Genomic DNA, 6,590 nt, shown 5'->3' with positions numbered 1-6,590 from the left:
GTACGGATCATTGAGAATTGTGGGTAGCCTCACTTACTGTGCAACCCATCATTGGTTTACGGAACTCGTCATCTTAGCCGCGCACAAATGTGTACTACAACGCTTTGAAAGTTACTGGTAAACCGTATCAGCATCCAGTGCAAGCCCCTCTTCAGAAATACCGCATGAACGAAGCTCCACAGTTCACCATTACCGGTGTGGACTTTACAGGCACGCACGCTCTACGTCAAATCGCCTCATAACGGTAAGGAAACAAAGGCTTATATTTGTCTTTTTACTTGTGCTGTTACGCGAGCAATTCACCTCGAACTTGTATCGGACTTATCAACTGCTTTATTCTTACGCGCCTTCCGCCGTTTCGCTGCTCGATGTTCGCTACCTTCGAAGATGATCTCCGACAACGCTACTACGTATCTCTCTGCGGCTAATGAACTTTGCGAACTCTTCGACTCATCCTATGTAAAACAATACATGGCTAACAAACGCGTAGAATGGTCCTTCATTCCCAAATGCGCTCCATGGTTTAATGGATTTTGGGAACGCATGATCGGACTGACAAAGAATATTGTCAAGAAGGTATTGGGTCGTGCATTCATAACCTTCGATGAAATGAACACTATAATTACAGAGATAGAAACTGCGCTGAACAACCGCCCCATCACCTATCAGTCTTCGAATTCGGATGACGCAGTATCGCTCACCCCTTCGCATATGCCTTATGGTCGCGTCCTTACAAACGTGCCACGCCCACTTGTTGACCACACTGAAATTTCGGACCCGTCATTCGGAAATGAAGATGACATGAGAAACGCAATCTGCGCATTACTCAACTACGGGAACATTTCTGGCGCAGATGGACAATGGAATACTTGAATGCCTTACCTGAACACCACAAAATACACGGTAATTAACGGGCAATGACATTCGAATCAGTGATATTGTGCTTGTACACAGTGACACGTCACGCCGAATCAACTGGGAATTAGCCACCGTAGAAAAGCTAAACTACAGAAACGACGGCATCATTCGTTCTGCAGGAATCAGAACTGCTAATGGACATACAAATCGTCCCATCATCAAGCTGTACTCACTGGAAATCAACGCCAACACAGCACAACAAGCTACAGAGAACAACGATCACGTAAACACAACAGGTAACCAGGCAACCAGCAGCGAGAGGCCACCGACCAGAACTGCAGCCGCCATCGCCCGTTGCAGAATTCAAGATTTAGCTGAATTCGTATATATTGGACTATATACTCTTATATATTGGACTTATTTACTCAATATTATTCCATAGAATAGAACCTTTTTCTCATTTATTGCACGTTTCACTGCCAAAATTTCTACTCAGTACTTTACGTTTCAATGAAATTTTGCAATCATTCATTACACTGCCAAATATTCCCGCCGGGGAGAATGTATATATTCTTGTATTAAGCCATTATTAGTACAATGTCTCACTCTAGATACTCAGATAGCATTCCTCCTAAGACTAAGCTTTGCGGCACCGCTTCGTATCAATGTTTATTTTACCAACCAGAGATTCCATCTGCTAAGACAATATGTCTAATCCATCATGTGCCTTTCTCGTGACTCAAAGACACATTTCCCGCCAAAAGTGCTTTATCTACGAGAAACCTCGCCTTCCCTAATCAGAGACGTTCCTACCCTCAACAGAGACACTTCACGTAACTGGACTCTATGTACGGTCTCTCACTCAAGTGTTATGCTTCACTGTATAAGCTACTGTCTATTACATTAGTAATAAAGTAGTCATCTATAGTATTAGACGACTTAGTCTCCCGACTGCTTTCTCAGACCTGGTCATATTCCACACAAAACGTTTGGTTACGTAGACGAATATATCCTCTTTCATAGGAGAAATCTGGCCAGCTTTATTTAATTTAAAGGTATTAGGTTTGAACCGTTGGTTTGAGACTGAAATTGCAACTACATTGTAAGTCCGTCACATTGGCAACTTAGGTATGGTTTAAGGAGTCATGTTAAAAGACTGGCTCGTGTAGGCGTAAGGTTAATATATACAGACAGGCTTATTACAAACGCTTCGAGAACGACTTTCAAAAAGGTCAAAGGTAACTGACAAGCTTGCTCTGACAATTTATCGAGAGTTGATTTTGGTAGCAAATGTGCTGTCCAACGTGATGTTTAACAACATTGCCTTAAGGCCGGGTGTTAGTCGCTGAAAAGTGCCCCCTCGATCCGAACAAAGAAGAAATCACGCCCCTTCCCGAACATTGTCTCCATAGTAACTGCTGGCAGAAGCACCGTACACTTTGTCTTTTTAGCTTTATAATCTGCACACGCGAACCTTAGAGAAACTACAAATGCCCCAAATTCTTTTTGCTGTTCTCTTCTTGCTGTCGTTATGTAGCAAGTATGGTAAATGTACCTTAAATGTGTCGGCCTGACTGACATTTATTAGATAGAACATATCGCGTCTTCCTTATGGTCAGAATACGTAGCATTAAAGCCCGCCCGTTTATGACAATCATTTTTTGTCCGCTCTTTTTCTGACATCAGTCAGATTGCAGAAAGTAAAGTTGCCCACGTAAGCCGAGAAATAACCTGGAACCTGTATTTTGTAATAATTGTTTTAGGCTCGACATACTACAACGAAGTTTAAAATCAAGAAACAGAATAACTAGAATGCATGTTGCATAATGTTGCGGTGAAGTTCTTCAGTCTCTCTTGGTTCTGACGAATTCTCGTCAACCAGAGATTTCGATAAGTCGATGTTGTTTACTTTTGGGTGAGAAGAAATGTTAAAGATTAAATTGGGAGTCAAAATTGTAAAATTTGAGAATACTTTAAATTCATGAGGAAAGAGAGATTTAACCTTCTACGGTAAAGTTTCCATTGTTACATATCTAGCGTCAATGATTGTTGTACCAAATTACATAGTGCAAAGAGTGGATAAATTAATTTATGACTGCGTTACTATAGGGATCGGCGGATTAAAAAGGACGTTGTTGGCCTATGATCGATAAAATTGTTTTGGAGTTACATGTCGTCCTAAAGCACATAGTTCGTTGACTTCGTCAGTCTGGTCGGTATCAGTCTCACATGTTTAAAATTTGATACATTCTTACTTCAGATGCTGAATACAATGGATTTACTGGGTTTTTGTTTTCGAGAATTGTGTTAATACTTCAGAGATGTACGGCACACATAGTGAATTTGGTAGACTCTTATTGTCTCAAAGATTTGTATGGGTTGTTTATCTGACACAATAAAATACATGTCACTGTTGTTGATAAAATGTTAAACTCCATCTTTACAACAAAGTGTTACATATACAAATATAAAAACCAGATATGAACTGTAAATGCTCACGTGTTTCATTATATTGCAGTTATGTGTAAATTTGAACCTTCGCCACATGTTTGCAACTTCATTGAAAGTGTTATGATCAACATAATGAATAATATACTACAGATAGATTCTAAAGCCAAGTATATATCCCCAATCAGGAAAGTTCATTAAAATATGCAAATTAGGAATTGACTGAAATGTTCTCATTAAAATGCAGATTAGGAATTGGCTGAAGTAAAAATGTTAAATGACTCTCAATAATTTCGTATCATAATATCTTTAATGTATAAAGCAATTCGTCAACTTTGGTCTAGTCAAGACATATAAATACCCTTAATTAGGAAAGTTCATTAAACTTGCAAATAAGGAATTGGCTAAAGTAAAATTCTTAATGACTTTTAATGTTGTATCATAGTATCTTTAATGTACATAGCAAGTTTCATCGAATTTGGTCTAGTCAATATAGATAAACATGCCTAATTAGGAAATATCATTAAATATGCAAATTAGAAATTGGCTCAAGTAAAAAGTTAAATGACTTTCAATAATGTTGTTTTATAGTATCTTCAATGTATGTAGCAAGATTCATCAACCTCAGTCGAGTCAATTCAGATATATATCCCTAATTAGTGAAGTTCATTAAATATGTAAATAGGGAATTGGCTGAAGTAAAACTGCTTAATGATTTTCAATAATGTTATATCATAGTATCTTCAATGTACATAGCAAGTTTCATTAACTTTGGTCAAGTCAATTCAGATATATATATCTAATTAGGAAAGTTTATTCAATATGCAAATAAGTATTTGACTGAAGTAAAAATGCTTAATGACTTTCAAAAATGTTAGATCATAGTATCTTTAATGTACATAGCAAGTTTCATCAATTTTGGTCAAGTCAATTCAAATCAATATCCCTAATTTCAAAAGTTCATTAAATATGCAAATTAAGAGTTTGATGAAGTAAAAATGCTTAATGACTTTCAATAATGTTAAATCATAGTATCTTCAATATACATACCAAGTTTTGTCAACTTTGATCCAGTCAAATCAGATATATATCCCTAATGAGGAAAGTTCATTAAATATGCAAATTATCCATTATCTTTTATGCCACCCCTTAATATCTTTCACAGCTGATATATCTTGATGTGATCAACATTTGTAGCAAATCTCATCAAATTGTGTGCAGTTGTTGTCAATATATATCCGTTTTTTCTAAAATCATTAATTATGCAAATGAGCAAAAAGTAAGCAAGCCACACCCACCAAAAACTAATCAGTTCTTGCCATTTGCAAACTGAATCTATGTACCAGATTTGATTCTGATCTGATGAGCCGTTTTTGAGATATCGAGTACACAGACAGACAGACAGACACACAGACACACAGACATCGCTGCGACATATGCCACGTGAGCAAACTAGTTTTGTGATATTGACAAAACAGTAAATTGTCCGATCACGCTGTGTGTCCTCTTCGGCACAATGCAGCGACCAAGACGTAATCGACTGCAGTGCACAAAAAATAACATGTAACTCACCTTCTTGATCTCGTTATAGTAATAAGATTTGGAAATTTTAATATTTTAGATAATGCGCTCTCGGACAGCGGATTTGGCATTATCAGTTTTAATGGGAATGGAGAAAGTTCAGGTATTTTCTATCAATGGTTTCCTCCTCTTCTACAGAACACTTCACTCACCTTCTCGATCGGTGACAACACGTTTGTCCATACAAGTTAGCTAACTGTTGACGTTATCTTTCAGGCCATTAGTACATCGCGAGATTTTGACAGACTGACTTAATCCCCTTAACCCACCATTCGTTTAAAAAAAATTCAAGCTAAAATGAACGCTTTGGTTGATATGGCCGATAGCGAATGAAATTCAGGCAGGTATAACTTCCTCGATCCGTTGGAATAAAGATTCAAAACGATAAAATCAATGAAATTTATGTGTCAACTATTTGTAGAACCGTTCTGACTTGCGATTCATTTATGATTCTGAGTTGCAAGCAAACGCATCGGTGAAAGGATAAGGGCGAAATTTGTTCCTGCTAACAACGTCCGGATTCTGTGGTTCAACGTTATAAGTTGCACAATCCTTATTTTCTAACGATGCACACTTACACCCCGTTTTCGCCGTTTAAGCAAGAAAGAGCGCAGATCGCCTTTTTGTGACTTGTTTTGCAGACTTTGAGCCTCCACAAAGCTAAAATGAAGCTGTTTTAACCCCGCCCTGTTACTCTTATTTGTAATGAATATTATTTCACTGATTACTGCCGTAATCTTGATGGATTAATGGAGAAATAAACAGATATAAAGCATTTTAGTTTGGACTATAAACAAAAAATTTATAGCTTTTGATCTGGTTAAGAGGCGGCTAATTCAAAGGAACTGAGCGACTTATACTGGACACGCGCAGGACCAGCAGAGGGTTTTACGGACCAGTTGGCGTTTGAAGTACAGGAAGCACTGGGTTCCGTTCTTTGTGAGTTCGAATCCGATTGAGACCATCGTATTTAAAACCGTTTTCTAAAACTCAAGAATGATTTTATAGAAACCTTTCATGCGTAAAAACGAATTAATCTGTAATTCATATTTTCCTTAAACTGACGAGAATCTGATGAAGGTGTACATTTCTGGTATTTAGCCTTGTTCACTGTTGTCGATGTCGTCCATTGGGACGAGGAAAACCATTACATACAAGTCATTGACAATGACATAGTCCCCACTTGTAATAGGAGTATAAGTCTTGATGGGGCAGGGAAATGAGGTCATTAAGAAGTATCACTGGATTGTATATGTTCAGATCTATGGACACATAGGTCTATGTCATTGTTCCCAATTTGAAACAAGAGGCATGTCTAAGTTATGGTTCTAAATCGGGAAAAAAGATCAGACCTTTAGCTGTATTGGCCAGCCAAGAAATACATATGTGCATAATAAATGAGGTACAAGATGTGACATCTTAAGGTCTATTATCCTATCAAAATTGAAGCGTAAAGAACTTGTGGTTATTGAGTTATGCATATATATGCATATTCAAGGTCAAAGGTCATCAAGGTCACGTGACATTTTGAAAAAAAAACATTGTATTGCTAATTAATCCATATATGCCAAAATTCAGACCTCTAGCTCTATTGGCTTGCCCATAATTATATATGGGCATAATTAACGAGGTAAAGCATGTGTTGTCATAAGGTCTCCCATCCTACTAAATATAAAGGACATAGCACTTGTGGTTACTTATTT

Source organism: Ptychodera flava, chromosome 4 (assembly GCF_041260155.1).
Source record: "Ptychodera flava strain L36383 chromosome 4, AS_Pfla_20210202, whole genome shotgun sequence".
NCBI classification, from domain to species: Eukaryota; Metazoa; Hemichordata; class Enteropneusta; family Ptychoderidae; genus Ptychodera; species Ptychodera flava.
Note: the sequence above shows the minus strand (reverse complement) of the source record.